This window comes from Ptiloglossa arizonensis, chromosome 9 (genome assembly GCF_051014685.1).
Source record: "Ptiloglossa arizonensis isolate GNS036 chromosome 9, iyPtiAriz1_principal, whole genome shotgun sequence".
Taxonomy (NCBI): domain Eukaryota; kingdom Metazoa; phylum Arthropoda; class Insecta; order Hymenoptera; family Colletidae; genus Ptiloglossa; species Ptiloglossa arizonensis.
The window spans coordinates 15,509,315-15,525,717 of NC_135056.1; the positions used below are offsets into that span (position 1 = coordinate 15,509,315).

Genomic DNA, 16,403 nt, shown 5'->3' on the forward strand with positions numbered 1-16,403 from the left:
CCGCGCCATCTAACGATCCTGATTAAGAGAGAGACGCTCGAGGTGTGTTCCATTTCGCTCGACAACGCCACCGTCCGTCTATCGCGACGGTACGGAGTACCGTTTAATGGCGAAGCTCCAGGTAACGTTCAATTTCGCGAAACTACGCCTCTTCGATGGAACTTGCCTCGGTGTTGGTCCTACTTCGTTGGAGAGAAAACGAATCCGTATTTGTTTCTTACCAGGGTGAAGAACGTTGTCGAGGATCGATTTGGAAGTTTTATAGAAGTGTTACTACTCTTGGACGAGTATAATTTTCGGTGAAAATAAGACAGAGCGAGCTGTATTTATTTCGAACGAAACGGTTGGAAATAGTCGACCGATGCACGCTGTACAGCGTTTTCTTGAGCGTTACTTTCTTTTTTATTTTCTCAAGATTGAAATTTCCTCGGAGTTGAGGAACTTGTGCACATTACGCGGATAGTTTAATTAATCTTGTGGCTACGAATCGTTCGGGTCCGGACGGACCCGTGGAAAGAAGATTCGAATGGAGACTCAGGTCGAGTTTGTGAAACTTTCACGATGAAACACCAGGCATCGACGTCGCGCGGGTTATCTTCTCGCGGGCGCTATACGCAACCTCTGCACCGTGAAACATTTAGAAACCGCGTTATAAACCTTTTCGATGTCGTTTTCGAATAAATGGTTCCACCTCTGTTCAATTTCCACATTGAACAATGGAAACCTCTGCTACCACGAGACGATGAAACCCGCGAATATTCTCCTCGGTTCGAACGATCTCGAGGCTCGCGATGGAACGTGCAACGCGATATCGAAAATCCCGTTAATCGGAACTCGAAGTCGGTCGAAAACATCCCTTCCGTTTCGAAAGCAGCGAGCAAAACCGACACGTCGGTACAACGGCGAAACATTACTCGTCAACGTCGATGACTCCGCGAGCGACAAGATTAATGCAACCGCGCGTACCGAGCGCGCGGGGTAATTAATCTAAAAGTTTCGAACACGGAATAACCCGAAGCGCGAGGCGAATAACGCCGAGGAGGGGGAGGGGTGGTGGTGGTGGTGGTGGAAACAAAAAATAAACAACAGAAAATAACCACTCGCGGTAGAAAGTGAGAGAGAGAAGGGTAGCGAGGGGTAGGGAGAGAGGGAGCGTTTCCCAAACGACAGGGAGGGTTGGTGGGCCGAAATTGAATTAATATGCATACCCGCGCGAGTCCGGTTAGACCGACGGTGATGGAGCGACGAAATCTATCTCCGACGCGCGTCCCGGTGGCCGGAGAACAAACCTGTAATTTGTCAGAGTGGAGGTCTCTAAGCCCCGGCATTATAATTTACGCCTATGCAGAGAGCAAACTAGAAAGGAAGAGAGAGGGTCAACAGCCCCGGACAAACGCGCGGGTACACTTGGCCTTCTACCGAGCGCGAATCGATCGAGTCTGGAATATCGGAGAGCGTGCTCGGACCAAGTATTCATGGCCGTCAACGAGTTTCGTCGAGGAGGTGAGCGATGAATTCCTTACGAGCTCCATGAATTTAACGGCGAATCAATTGCGATTTACCCCCGGGGAAACCGTCGCGTTCGGGAGAACCGCGCCAACGGTTAACGGTGGTTGATACGACGCGAGACGACGCCTCGGTGAACCGGGGGTTATTATTTTTCCGCTTTCGTACGGTCCTTTCCGGGATCGTTTCTCAAACTCTTTCGGACGACGCTCGGATGTTGAGAGCCAGCTTGTTCCAGAGCGGTAACATCGAGGTCGATGTGACCTGTTTCTTTTTGAGAATCGATCTATCAGGTGACGTGTCGACACTTTGGGGGTTGGTATTGTTTTTTGTGTTTTTGTCAGGTGCGATTAGATCTTCGTTAAGATTGTATTTAATACAACACTTGTCTGAAAGAGACTCGAGTGGTTACCAAGCGTCAGTTTATTTCAGAGTAGTGTCAAGATTGTCGCGACTATTTCTTTTGAGAATTGATGTATAAGGTGACATGTCGACACTTTGGGGATTGGTATTATTTTTGTGTTTTTGTCAGGTGCGATTAGATCTTCGTTAAGATTGTATTTAAGCTTGGTTTGAGCGAGACTCGGTTCCTAAACAGCAGTTTATTTTAGAGCAGCGCCAAGATCGACTCGACCGTTTCTTTCGAGGTAGCCCGTAAGGTGACCAGTCGGTGGTCAGGGGTTTTGTATTCTTTTTCTACTTTCACCGAGTGCATTTCGATCTTCATTAAATATGTATTTGGCTGTTGCTCGAGCGAGACTTACCTCAACGCGAACATAGTCGCGAGTGTTTTCTTCGAGGATCGATTCCACGTAGGAACGTGTCGGCGCCTAGGGGTTTCGGTGTTCTCGTTTCGTCGTTTATCAATGCCGTGCAACCAGCGCTAAGTGGTATTTCATTTGCGTGTATCCGAGAAAAAAAAAAATAGAAACCCTCGATTTAACATTTAACGCGCAACGAGCGCATTGTCGACCGTCCCACGGATTCAACTTTCGCTGCGATCGTTGCGCGTGTAACCTCCGGGACCGATTTCTTGCGGGTTTTCCATCACAATGGAGCTTCCACTCGGCACGGAATTCGTCGAAAGGACCGTTTTCTTGTTAACCTTATTACACCGTGGTTTCCCCGGTTGGAAATCCAGAAAACAGAAGCCGAGACGAATCGTTGAATCGTCCCTTCCTCGGGCCGCGAAAGAGAAACGGAGAAAGAGAAAGAGAAAGGGATTTGTCGTGTTTTTTCTGGTAGGTACTCGCCGCTTAAGCCGGGGCTTCTTCTTAAACTCCGCGGAAAAGGAACTCTTTCTCTCTCTTGGCTCGTTTCGGGGGAGAGAAAAGGCAAAAGAAAGAAAGAAAAAAAAAAGAAAAAAAAAAGAAACTCGAGAGAGGTCGCGAGACGGCGAGTCGCATCCGTTAAATTACAATGGATACGTCGTCGCGAGCGTGTCGCGGTGTTTTCCTCCGCATATGTGGAGAGAGGAAGCGTATCATAAGTTACCCAAAAGGGGAGGTAGTGGTGGCGGTCGGTGGGAACTCGTGACGTCTCCGCTGACTCCATATTTCATGCTTTTGTTCGATTCCGTCGGGCATTATTTTAGGATACGTCGAGAAATGCTTTCTGGATCGCGGTTTACCGTTCTATTCCTCTCGGTTCTCGCTCCTCTCTCTCTCTTTCTTTCATTTTCCTCCTTTTCTCTCGCTTGCCATCCGCCTCTCCCGATGAACCAAGGGAGAGAAATATGTCGAGCTTCCTGCCGGCCGGCCGTGCCTCCACGAGGGTCTCCTAATGCAACCCCCTTGTTCGAGGCACAATTTCGTCCTGTACTATCGACACTCGACGTTGTTTGCCCTTTTTCCGTGCCCGAACCGGACAAATAATATCCGACGACCGACCGATCGCCGGCGAGAAGCGGTTAATTCCAAAGTATACACCGAACGCCCGGTCCTTCGTGCGGAAAGAAAGCGAAATAATCCGTTTCCTCGCGAGACGCCGCGCAAACATCGTGATTTTTCACGGAATCGAGAGCCCGGCTAGTCGTCGGTCCACGTTATTAATTTATCGTTGCGAAACGTCGTCGAGCGACGAAGAATCGGAACGAATCGAGACGAGACGATCGATTTTGCCCGTTCGATCGTCCTTGGCACTTCGAACTCTGAAACCTTCTAAAAACGAGTTTCTGCCGTGAGCTGTTGAAACGTAATTTTTGGGAAACCGAGAAGATCGAATCGTAAAATAAATCTCGATTCGAATTTACTTCCCAGACGCAGTGGTGTACCGTAATTTTAGCGCTCGTCGAGCCTTCGATTCGATTATTCCATCGTTCTCGAAGTCGCACCACCGGTGGTGTGCATCGTCGTTTAGACGTTTCCGGTGTACAAATTGCGGCCGTGTCTCGATCCCCGCTCGTAGAAGCATAAATCAACCGGGGACGGGTTATTCGGTGAGCAGAGAGAGAAAGATAGAGAGAGATAGAGTGGTAGGGAGGAAAGGGGTGGAGACACGGTGATTTTAACGACACCTCGTCGTTCGAAATCGTCGCGAAGTGGCGGCCGCGTGTCATTCTTGTCGGCCGTTTAACAGCGGCGATAAAACATGTCTCTAGGACCTCTCTCTCGCTTTGTATCCGCGAACAAGCGAAACGCTCGGCCGTCTCGAGCGTGGTGCACGGGCTTATAAGAGCGTGTGGCACTTTAAAGTATTTTCGGGCGATATAAGGGGTTGACTTATGGTCGCTCGCGCGGCTCCCTCTCCCCGTGCAACGAAAAACGACGGAGACGCCGAGATTGTCGCCGACGGTGGAGTAACGGAAGAAGATGGAAGCGTAGGGGTTGTCAGAGACGTAGGGGGGCACGGGGGGAGACATACGCGGTGGCGTCTCGACCGGGACGACCGGGATATTGCATTGTGTTTTCTTTCGGGACAAATGATTTACCGTGTTTCCCCTTATATTGCCGCGAGCTACTACGGCCCCCGCAAAAACACGTAAGGGGTTGCGAGAGTCACCACCGTGCGTTCTCGGTCGTACGGGATGGCGCGGGGAACGCGAAGAGAAAGAGAAACTGGGCGGAGGGGAAAGCGAATCGTACGATATGCGAGGTATTACATATTTATGGGCTTCTGGTACCGGCACCGGGAGCAAATTTCAGGCAAATCTTTGCCGAGGAAATAACGTTAGAGCCATTGGGACGTAAGGCCGCGCGCCACGCCGTTCTCCAGACATCGAATATCGACGGTTCCCGTAGATATTATTTTCATACGCGACACGGACCACCGTGAATTCACCACGGCTTGGTTTATCGCGCGTTAAGCTCGCTTATTTGAACCGATTCCGGTTTTCATCCGGTCGCACGTTCCGCGACGGAATACCGTCCGCGTTCGCGTTTCGAGAGTTCCGTAGACACGCGAGCGTTTTCGAGAGAGATTTTTTTTATCTAAGAGTGGTACCTAAGAGTTTCTCTATAAGAGAAAATATTATAGATTGAAGGATCGTGAGAAATTAAAGTAAATTTAACGCGTTATTGTACAAGACGTGCTCCAAAACTCGAGATACGAGTTTAGAACGTCGAAAGGAAAAATTCCCTCTGTTCGAGGACGACTTGTAAAGTTGGAAGACTATAGAAACGAAGACCATGGAGATGTCTCGTCAGAAGTGATCTCTCCAAGCGTTTAGATATGCGTATTTCTGGAAGAAATTCTTTTCGTTTCAAGATTCTAAATCTCGTATTCCAAGTTCGCACCTAGAAATCTACAGATCCGGTTACATCGAAGAACAGAATATTACTCCGGAGTTCCTCGATAGCCGGAAACAATTCCAATCGGCTCGTGTCGTTTCTACGGTCGTACTCGGTGCAAAAAAAAAAAAAAAAGAAATTTGTCTCCGTGGGAGTGGCTCTCTCCGCTACATCGGGGATAGATTTCGGAAATTACGGTTACGATCGCGGCCAAGGCGGGACATTGTTTCGTCGTTTCTTCGACGAGGATTCGCGAAGAAGTGGCTCTGCTCGATATTCAATAATTCGGCGGTCAGCCGAGCACGAATGGGGCAGCAACCCCCCCTGGGGTCGTTTGCTGACCTCACGGCCCGCGATCGCATAAAATATAACCGAAACGAATCGGAAGTCGGCGGACATTACGTTCCGGTGGCCGGCACGAGATCGAGGTTAACCTCTTCCGGTCTCCGCGAAGAAACGCGCGCCGATATCTCACGTTAACGACGCTATTAACGACGACGTCCACGGGGCTGCCACGGCCCGTCCGATTATTCTTAAGTGCGACGAACAAAGGAACGGTAATTGTTGCACTTCGTGACCGGTCCCCTCGCTCGTAAGACGCGGCGGTCCTTTGATGGGAAATGAATAATGTCGTATCGCCGATGGTACTTTGCGTAATTACTACCAGCGGTCTGTTATTTCCACCGAGTTAGAACGGAGAATTCTCTATGAGTCGGCTTTCCCGGTATCGGTCTTCTCAACGAGCTAATTTTCTTGCGCGCCGGACCCTCCTCCGTGCGACGCGATTAAATACACGCTCGGTTCCAAGATTTCATTCCTCTCGAACGAAGAACGTACTCACGTTTTTCTTACGTCGTCGAGAAAATCATTCGAGAAGAGTGCACGGACTCGATGGTCATTTTTAAAATCAAGACTCTCGTCGGGAAGGGATGTATTACAAGAAATTAAATATTCTCTCCAACGTGGGTAAAATTACATTTGGAACAAAACTTGAGCAACGAAACGAACACGAAGTATCCAAACATCCTCTGTCTTCTATTTTTCTTAAAAGTTACCGAATTTTATTAAATTTTCGCGTCGCCCTTGCAAAGCGAAAATCACTCTCGGAGTGTATCCACGCAGACTCGAAACTCTCCCCCGATCCTTGGAGGAGACATTTTCGTCCTAAACAACCCCCGTGTCTTTCTCCCGACGCGTCGACTTCTTAATTCATCCGTGACGTTTAGAGCCGCAAACAGACAACCCTCTCGGCGTTACGTTCCGCGACTCCGGTTCTCGTGAATTAGATTCGCGGCTCGAAAAGGTTCGAGTGTACCGATGTAGACGGGGTACGGCTACGAACGAAGAGGAGATCTCTACCGTGTCGTTTCAGCAATGGCGACCGAGTAATTTTCGATTGCCAAGGCGAAACGACGGATGAATAAGTAAGAAGATATCGAGCCCGGGGCGGTTTACGTTCACTTTGTAGTTCGACCGACTATCTCCGTCTCCGTGAGATGCGTGGCTGGCGCGGTCGAAAGGGGTTCCTGGGGGCCGGCTCGGGGGCGGAGGGGGCGGCTGGATACACCGGGACGGGATTTCGCGAGCAATTACGTGATTAAGACGCCTCCGGCTGTGCTTGGGGTCTACTAAGTACGTACTTAGGTCTGATCCGTTACCGTGCTAACTGGCTGCCTCTTCTATTGCCTCCGTTCCATCGTGTTTTCTCCCTTGCCATCCTCCTCGTCCTCCTCGTCGTCCTCGTCGTCGTCGTCGTCGTCTCTCCGTTTTCCCTTCCACGATTCGCGCGAGGAGACCCCGCGGAAAGCTACGTACCGCGGTTTTCGTCGACAACGAGAGCACGCTGCGAGGTTTAACCGGGGAAATTAACTAAATAATTCACACGGGGGAGCAACGGGAGAACCGATTCGGGGGTTCGTTTCGGTGGCGGTTCGCGGCGACACTCGCGAGTCGGTTCACGGCTAGCTGCTCGTAGACCCGAACGGAAATTGAAAAAGGCCGGGCTCTCTCGCGTCCAGACTCGCTTTTAAAGCGAGTCGCGTCCGCGAGCTTTATGGCCATCGTGAAAGGAGTCCGCGTCGCGTTAGATATTCATTAGGAGGAACGGACGAGCCACTCGGTACCTCGTCGTCGTGGAAGACACACGGGGATGGGAGATCACCAACCACCCCTCGAAAGAACCGCGCCACCCCTAAGAGGATATAAAAACGAGGATACAATTGCCCGGGGACCGCGGGTTTAAAAACATTTTACGATGCTCTTAATTAACCACCGCGCGCGCGCAAATCAGTGCGCGATGGTGGAGCATCCTCGGCTTCTACGTGACACGTGGTCCAGTTTAATAAAACACCTTCGTGAATTATCGAACCGCGTCTCGTTTCGGTTGTTTCGGTTGCGGTTTTACGCCCGCGACACCGTAACGCGTTTGTTATTTCCCGCCGGGGCACCCCGGTGCTTCGAGCCCTTTCGCGCTGATTCGCTCATTTTCCCGGATGGAGTAACCCCTCGTAAAACGCGGATCGAAGTAACGCGAGTACGCGAAGGTAACGCGGTAATTACGAGTTTACGGATACCGATAACCTATTGTTTTTTTTTGTTTTTAATTTCGAGAGAAACGACGATGCGTTCGCGGGACTATTGCGGGAGCGATGTTACGAGGACAGTGAAATTTTGCGGGGTGAGAGATCGTTCCAATTTTCAATCCATGTCGAATAGGCGTGTTAGCATTTTATTAGAAACAGTTGGCTTTGAAAGTACCCCCGTCGAATGAATGTCCACTTGGAATTGAAGATTATTACCAGAAACGGATCGTTTCGAATGTATTACGATAGATAGGATTCTGATCGATTACTTTACTCGACGATATCGCGTTTGCCCTCTTCTTTCTTCGAATTTCCAGAGATCGTGTAATCACCTTAATTTGTGAGCTTGTCGGTTTCGTTTTTTTATCTCGAACGCGAGGAATTAACGTCTACCTCGACGCGCACCTTCGCCCGATAAAAATATATAATTTCAGGAGGAAATCGTAAAGGATAACTATAAAGCGACCCGAGTATCGGCGAAGGAATCGCTATTCCACCCCCTGGCTGCCCCCCGTCCCGTCCCGTCCCTCTTTCTTCCGACGATTTCGACGCGTCGAACCGCTCCGAGCGCCTAAGGGGTATATGACGCGTGGCATGGTGCGAACGAGGCCTCATTTGAATCCGAATGGAGACGATTTTCGCAGAAGAGGTTGTCGGTGAAATGGCGGGCCCGTGCCGTGGAACGGAGCGGCAACAGAGAACCAAACGGAGAGAGAGAAACGTTTCGCTCCACTTTCAAGGGGGGTAACGACGATGCCAGCAATATGTCACCGACAGATATTCCTACTAGTATTCCAGAGAGTGCGAACTATCGACCGGAAGCTCGTGTATTTCCGTTTCTATATTGCATCGGGGCTCGAATTCCCTTTCACCCGATATAAGGGTGGTCTCTGTTCCGTGGAAACTCCTCGTCTCCTCTTTTCGCGGCGTTTCAACCGTACGTTGATTCCACCGTTTATAAACGACTCGTTCAAACGATTGCAAGTGCACACCACCCGAAACTCCGCGTTTCCTAATTTCCCTCGTCTCTGAAAAGTCAACTCGTGGAACACGAGTCTCGTCACGCTACCAATGGATCCAACGTCTGGCAAACGGGTGGCGCGACGCCGATGGTCTCATCGAACGCACAAAGGACACCGGAGACGACCGGTGTTCGACGAAACTCATCTTTCCGGGGTGTTTCGTTTCATCGGCTTATATTATCGTTCCGTTCTCCGTCCCCGATCCAACCACCCTACGGGCAAAGGTACAAACCCCCCCGGGGATTAAGTCGCAGGACTCTCGCGAAGAAAAGCAACAGCTCGAAGCGCTCGCACCGAATGCCGGTGTTCGACTATTAGCACTCTGCCCTCCCCCTTTTGGCTGCGGGGGTTATTATCCTGCCGATTTCATAACATCCTTCGAGGCGACGTTTCCTTCGTTCCGTCCCTTCGTCGACCATCTCGTCCACCCCCCGTCCAACTCCTTCTTCCGGGACACCAAGCCGACACTCCGCACTCCATTAAAGTAATGAAGACACCGAGGACGATTCCGTCTCTCTTCGTTCCTCTCTGTACAGGTTTGTCTCTGTTGGTCGCGCGACGCTTCGGGGTCCAAAGGGTTTCCTTCCAAGGAATTTATTCCGCGTCGGGGGTTGTTAAACTCAAAACAAACCCAGACCGACCCACACCTCTAGCCCCTTTCTCATTTTCTGTGGCTCGCGTCTTCGCCTTATCCGCGCGCCTTATTCGTCGCGGGCGTATCGTCGTCGTCGTCGTCGACGTCGTTGCTGCCTCGTCACGGTGCGAAGGACTTTATCGTTTCGCCTGTTTTGCATCCCGAGCATTAAGCCCCGCTGACGACGGGTATTATTCTTAAACTGCGACGCTCGCGGCTATTCGCGTTCCTCGATTACCCTCTAATTCTAATTTGACGTTCTCCCCACCCGGAGCACTCCGCGCCCAGCCGTACTTTCGGGTTTCATAAAAACCCGCGACGCGGCTTTTGTCGACCCGGGTAATTTCTACCGACGTGGAACAGAAACTGGCCCTCTCCACCCTCGATAACAACCGCCACGCTCTTTCGTTGTTTGTAATTACTTCCCTCGGAAGTTTCCCCGCTTGAAATTCTTACGAGTCCGTGTACCGGGATATTTTTCCAGCCGGATTCGATTTTACCCAAGGTATTCGCTAACGGGGAACGTTCAAGATACGCAGAGAGTATTATTTAAATTTCATCCTTGTTTTTCATTTTTATTAATTTATCGTAGAAATATTTGGAACAAAAATTAACCTTTCGGTCGATTGGACACTTTGATGTTGAAGATACGCAAAGTGTATTCTTTAAGTTTCATCCTTGTTTTTCATTTTTATTAATCTATCGTGGAAACCTTTGGAACAAAAATTAGCCTTTCGATCGATTGGACGCTTTGATGTTATAGAGATCCGAGATATTTTTCATTCCGGAGCGTAACGAAACGTAAGGTATATTCGTTAAGATTGATCATTGTTCTTCGGGCATTAGCGTTAGTACACCGATGAATCGTTTTGAGGAAAAGTTACTTTTCTTGCGGTGGTCCACGCACGCGAGACGCGTCTGGAAAACGTTTCTTCCAATGGAAGGGCAAGGTGGCCCCGACTCTCGTAAATGGATCGAACGATTAACCATCGTCCGAAACGTTTTCTCGGTAGATTAGCGGAAGTGTCTGAAAAATGATGATCGAGCTCGAAGGATACAACCCGGGAAGGAACCATTTTTATCGACTCGACGCGAAAAGTGCATCCAGTTGGAAACACCGAATACGTCGGGGTTGCAGAAAGTGGAAGACGTCAGCGGGGTAGCGTCTCTCGTTTCTCAAGAGCAAGGTTAGCGGATGGGACGTGTCAAGGACGTCGCGACGTAAGCGTCGAATTTAACTTTCGTCCGAGTAGACGATAACGATTCCGTTTCGCGCTCTCTTAAACTTTTAACAACCGAGGAGCGTCTTCGTTAACGAAACAGTGCGTTCGCGTGGGTGTGCAGCGGTGACTATTGCCGCGTTAACGATCTTCGAAAAAAAAAACAAAACGAACGACGCGAAAGTTGAAAATATAATACAATACCGCGCGGAACGAGTGCATCGGGAGGATAGCCCTACGTGCACGAGGACACACGGTTTCACCCTAAAAATCGTTTCGGTGCCGTCGATAAAGGGTCGACGTAATAAAGCGTTCGGGACGGGAGGATCGCGGCTCGTTCAAGTTCACTGTTACACATCCAGCACGAGGAATCCATAGAATCGAGAGGGCTGCGCGCGGCGAATATAAAAGGGTGAAGCGCGGCCGCGTTGCCCGAGCCGACACGACAAAGAGTTTAATTATTTGTAGAAGGCTGTCAGAAGGTTTGAGGGACGTCGAGATTCGGAACCCCATGGCTGCCTGGCTGCCTGGCTGGCTGCCTCCGCTTCCCACGCCTCACCTGTCCGATAGATCCTTATCTCCGTTTCCCGCTGCACCGAACGCGAAACACGGGAGAGGAGAATTAATCATTGTTCCCCGTCGACGACGAAACGTTCCCGAGACAATGGGCAGAGGAAATAATAATAATGGCAATAATAATCGTAATGAAAAACAACGAAAAAGAAGAAAAGAAAAAGAGAAAAGAGGAGACCAAGGCAGAGAAAATGTATACGCGTACGTCGAGGCGTACTCGCAATCAAAGGACCCGTGCGCGGCACAACGGGGCTGAAAAGGCAACAAAACGAAAGGTCGATAAGTCGTGACTGACGAAGAAAAGAGAGACCGGGGACGGAGGTAGGACGACAATATTAGTCGTTCATTCGTCCTCGAGCACGTAATTACAGAGCCACGAGAATGCCCACTCGTGAAGGCACGCGACCCACGCGACATATGGCGAACGACGTGCTGCGTACGGCTCGTACGCGTAAGTACACGTACGATCGCGAGATCCTTCGATCGGCCTCCGTTTTCGAGGACGAATACCGACGCCCGACATACAACGAACGACCGTCTACGGATAAATCCACCGTCGACCTTCACGGACCTAACCGCCCGGATGTAACCTTACCGGAACTAACTTCTCTCGAGGGTACACAGCCACGTGTTACCTAGTCGGAACTAACCTGTCCAAACCTGAAACAATCGGAACCAACTTCGCCGAACCTAACCGGTCACACCTAGCATCTAACCTAGTCCAAGCATGTATCCATCCAGACCTAACCCAACCGTCTGAACGCTAACCTTTCCATCGTTAACCGGACCAGACGCAACCGGAACCAACTTTGCCAAACCTAATCGACCACGCCTTATCTAGCTACAATTAACCCAATTAAACCTAACCTCGCCGCACCTAGCGAAGAGGGACGACCGCGTTAACGCGAGCCTGGTGTACGAACTGTCGCTCGTAGCTAAGGCAATAAAGTTCGAGCGAGCAGCACGCGTACTCCATTGTCCGAGTCCGGGGTACACGATTCTCGTCGATACGTAAAAAGAAGGTCTCGAAAGAAACCGGTGGACCGACGATCGTTCACCTCTCCTCGATACCACGAAAAACAGTCACCGTCCCCCTACCGAGCGAGAAATAGAATTCCAGGGACGTCGTCGCGTAGAAAGTTGCCGTGGAAGCAACCCGTGTGATTAATTAAACGCTTTCAGGAGTCTCGGAGGCAGGAATCGCGCGGTGTCGTTTGATTCGTCGGAAATGGCTGCGCCCGATAGATTTCGACGCGAGATACATTCGCGAAGCCGCGCGAGCGGGGGTTGCACGGTACGGTGTTCCTCTTTCACCCACGTACCCCCGAGCCACCCTCTACCACCTCCTCCTCCTCCTCCTCCTTCTCTTCCATCTCCTCTCACTCCCGCCACCCGTCCCTCGGTCTCTTTCTTTCGCTGGGTGAAGAGCCAGAGGATAAGAGGGAGAGCAGGGGAGGGTTCTAATTAATGGGCGGCACTGTGCTTGACATGTTTACTCTGGGCGCAACCCCTTGAGCCTTTCTCTCTCTATTCTTTTTCAGCGAGGGCGATACAATCCTTGCCCCTCCGTCTTACTCGCCTTCGCGTTCTTCCGCCCGTTCTCCCTTCTCGTTCCGCTTCCTCCATCTACTTCCCTCACCCGTCCCTTCGCGTTTCGTGTTTTCTTTTATATTTTTTTCCCCGTTCGCCCCCTCCCGCCCCTTCCTACCCCTCTCCGCGTGTATTTTTTTCCCTTCTTTTTCTTCTTCTTCTTCTTCTTTATTTCCACGAGTTTAGTCAAAAGCCGGGCACGCAAATACTCGGGGGTCGGCTCCGACGAACGACCAATTATGCTGACCGGAGAGTGCCCCGGCGCGAAACTTTAGAGTTCTGATTAAACACGGTACTCTAATGGATGGTGCTTCCAGCCCGGAGGAGCTGGAAACACGTCATCCGGGCAGATCGATCAACGCCCGATGGGGGCGGAGGGCGGAGGGCGGGGGGCGGAGGGAGAGGGTAGGGAACGTTAAGTACGAAATGTAGCACTTTGCTCGCTCGCGCTTTTATATTTATGGGCTCGGTGACTCGGTGGAACGCGTTCACGGCGAGGTAAATCGTTGAAAAGGAGCCGGCCGTTCCGTGTGCACTCTGCTCCCTGGAGGCTGGATTCTCCGCGCTCGATGGAAAACGCGCGGGGGAGCTTGGTAATTCACCGTTGAATTCCGCCGGCCGAATTCCGTCCTTATCGTTTCCACGTTTTGTCGTTGCTCGACGGGTGTATCGTCGAGACGGCCGAGAACGAACCTTCTCGACCCGCGGATTCGAAATAACGCGAGATCGACGACGAAGAGAACGAGGACGAGGACGAGGACGACCACGGGACGGTTTTCGACTCTTTCGAGCGACGGTGCTCGAAAACTGGAGCTCGACGCCCCCGATATTACCAACGATTAATCATCGTTCGATTGTTTCCATTTGCTCGCAAGACGTTACATAAATCCACCCGGCTGCGTCTTCCGCGGTAGACGCGTATTCGTATCACCGTTGCGCTTTAATTAAATTCTAAGTAAAAGGCAAACTTATCTGTGAAATTAATCTTTACAGTCTTCTCGCGTATTTGCTTTATTCTCTTTACGCGACGCACACCTTTGCCCGCGACGAGGAAATTAGGTGGGAAAAGCGGAGGAGCGTGTCGGTGTTCCGGTAAATAAAATAAAATCCAACGCCGCCCCTCGTTATTTAAACCAGATCGTCGCTCGTTCTCGAGTTAATGGAATACGCGATCCGGGTTTATCGCGGACGGGGTGGTGGGTAAGCGTGCGATTGTACGATACTCGGAATATCGACTCGCGAGCGCAAAAGTATAAGTTTCATTGCTCGAGGTGTTCCGTCTCCGATGCAAATTATCGATACTACGAGCCGTGCCGCCGTACAAGGTGATCCACTTAACTCGCCGATACAAAATTTCCAAATGTCATCGATATTGAAATCACGAGCAACGCAGAAACCTCTCGGGGTAAGGATAAAATCGACGATAAAATCGACCCGGTTATCTACGCGGGTAATTTCCATACCTCGTGCTAATTGCTCGGGGACTAATTATCGTCGACGATGTCAACGGAATCGAACGCGAACTTTGACTTTTTCGTGGCACCGAACGACGAGGATCGATCTTGCCCCGATCCTCGAAAATCGATCAAAGGCGGTCGTCTTAACGCCGAAGACGAAGGGTCGAATACGCTCGGTATCGATGCGATCGTCTTCGCGGTTTGTTAAAAATCCACGGCCAACTGGCGCTGCGATATCGACGTTGCAGCTTTGCACACTGATTCCGGTTTAGTCCATCATCGAACCGAAGTTACGACCGCAGAGTTACCGTATGGTCGGAGCACGCTGCAGGATACGGGTGTTTAACGCGGTCATACGTCCAACCGGTTATCCCGCTCGACGCGGTTTAAGAGTTTCAATTATACGTGAATTAATAGCGAGGACTTGATTACGAGCAGAAACACGAGGAAGAGAACTTGTTACATATTTTACGGCCGTTGGTATTAATCCTTAATTATTGGAAAAAAGAGACTCGATGATTTCTGGACGGTGTCCCATCGTTTGACGTCTTCTTGTTTGCGATCCCGCGCGTAAACTGTTGGAAGTTATCGCCACTTGGTGGAATATTCAGCGATAGCGCTGGACAACAATTTTTCGTTATCCGTTCCCGATGCTCGTGGCCGATCCTACAGGTGTGAATGGAGTTGTCTCGATCGAAGTGGCGATCGCGTAGAATATGATTACGCGCTTCGTTAGGACGGGTACATTAACGTAACGTGATCGATCTCTCGTTAGAATATGTTCGGTGAACGAGTAAAGTTCGATTATTATTTTTGGGGAGTTAACGACACGCGGATAACACTCTATCTGGTAAATCTCCATCGTCGAACAAGAACGTGAGGTACGACGATCGATCGGCTCCCCGGTTTTACGAAAACGATTCACGGCGCGTAGCTCGAAACCGAATCCGCTCGACGGTTCATCGCTCGGACCGGAGAGACCGCGAAGGGTCGGTGTTCATTATTTAAGTTACTCTTTCGGTCGATTACGACGCATCGGCGAATAATCGAGTCGATTGCCCGTTCGAGATCCGTAAGACGTCAAACGCAATTACGTAAACAGAGGTTCTCCCGCGACTTTTACGCCTCCGCTTGTAACCGTTACGATTGGATCGGTTCCACCGCGCAATTATCACGATTCTTGGCGCTCGAGGGCTGGTCGTTTACGCGTGGAAGGTTTCACGATCGCGATTGCAGCGTACCGCGTGGTGATTGCAACGCGCGTCAATCTCGAATACCGGAGGAGGACGCGGGCAGACCGAGGAGGGTGGTGCCGGCGAGTTTCACGTCGCATAACGAAGCGTCGATGAATGCCACTCTCGCGGCTCGCGAACGCTTCGATCCGCGTCCGGCCGATGAATCGAGAAGAAAAACACAAATAAAGAGAGCGGGGAACGTTCGAGCGAGCCCGGTGCACCGCAATCGAAGCGCAGTCCGCGCTCGCAATTTCCGACCTCCGTTACGTACGATCGATCCCTCGAGATGATTATTACCGTCGGGAGCACGCCGACGATGTAGCGAATGTCGAGATGCGCCCCCTTTTACGAGCGGCGCGAGCGGATCCACGCGTTCCGGGAACGAAAGACGCTTGGCTATCGGAATACGGTTGGAGGAACGCTCGTGAGGAACGGGGATGAAAATTCGTGCAATTATTCGAGACAATCGATCCTCGATAGCCAACGTGGCGATGGATACCGTCTACCCCGTGTTTGACCTGTTACGTAATTTTCTCGAGACTTTAAGAGCAGCGTTTGCATCTCGACGCTCGGTGTACGTGTTCCCGGGGTCAGATGCAACCGTGCGTTAGAACGCGATGGAAAGTGGACGGTTATGGGAAAATGGGAATGAAAATTCGTGGAATTATCGAGGCGATTGGTGTTACGGTAGGCAATGCGGTGATAAATCCTTCTTACCTTTTACGTAGCTTTCTCGTAAACGATTATTACCGACGATGCGTCTACCATTCGGGAGCAGCGTTTGCGTGTCGACGGGGATCGACGTGTTCACGGGGTCAGATGCAATCGAAGCATTGGAATACGGTGGAAAGTCGAC

At 50.7% G+C, this 16,403-nt stretch overlaps 1 protein-coding gene across 1 annotated transcript in view; it reads right to left on the reverse strand.

Moving 5' to 3' along the window:
• The window catches only part of LOC143151734 (uncharacterized), a 35,074-nt gene that overhangs the window by 8,309 nt on the left and 10,362 nt on the right, over nucleotides 1-16,403 (reverse strand). The window lies entirely within an intron of this gene.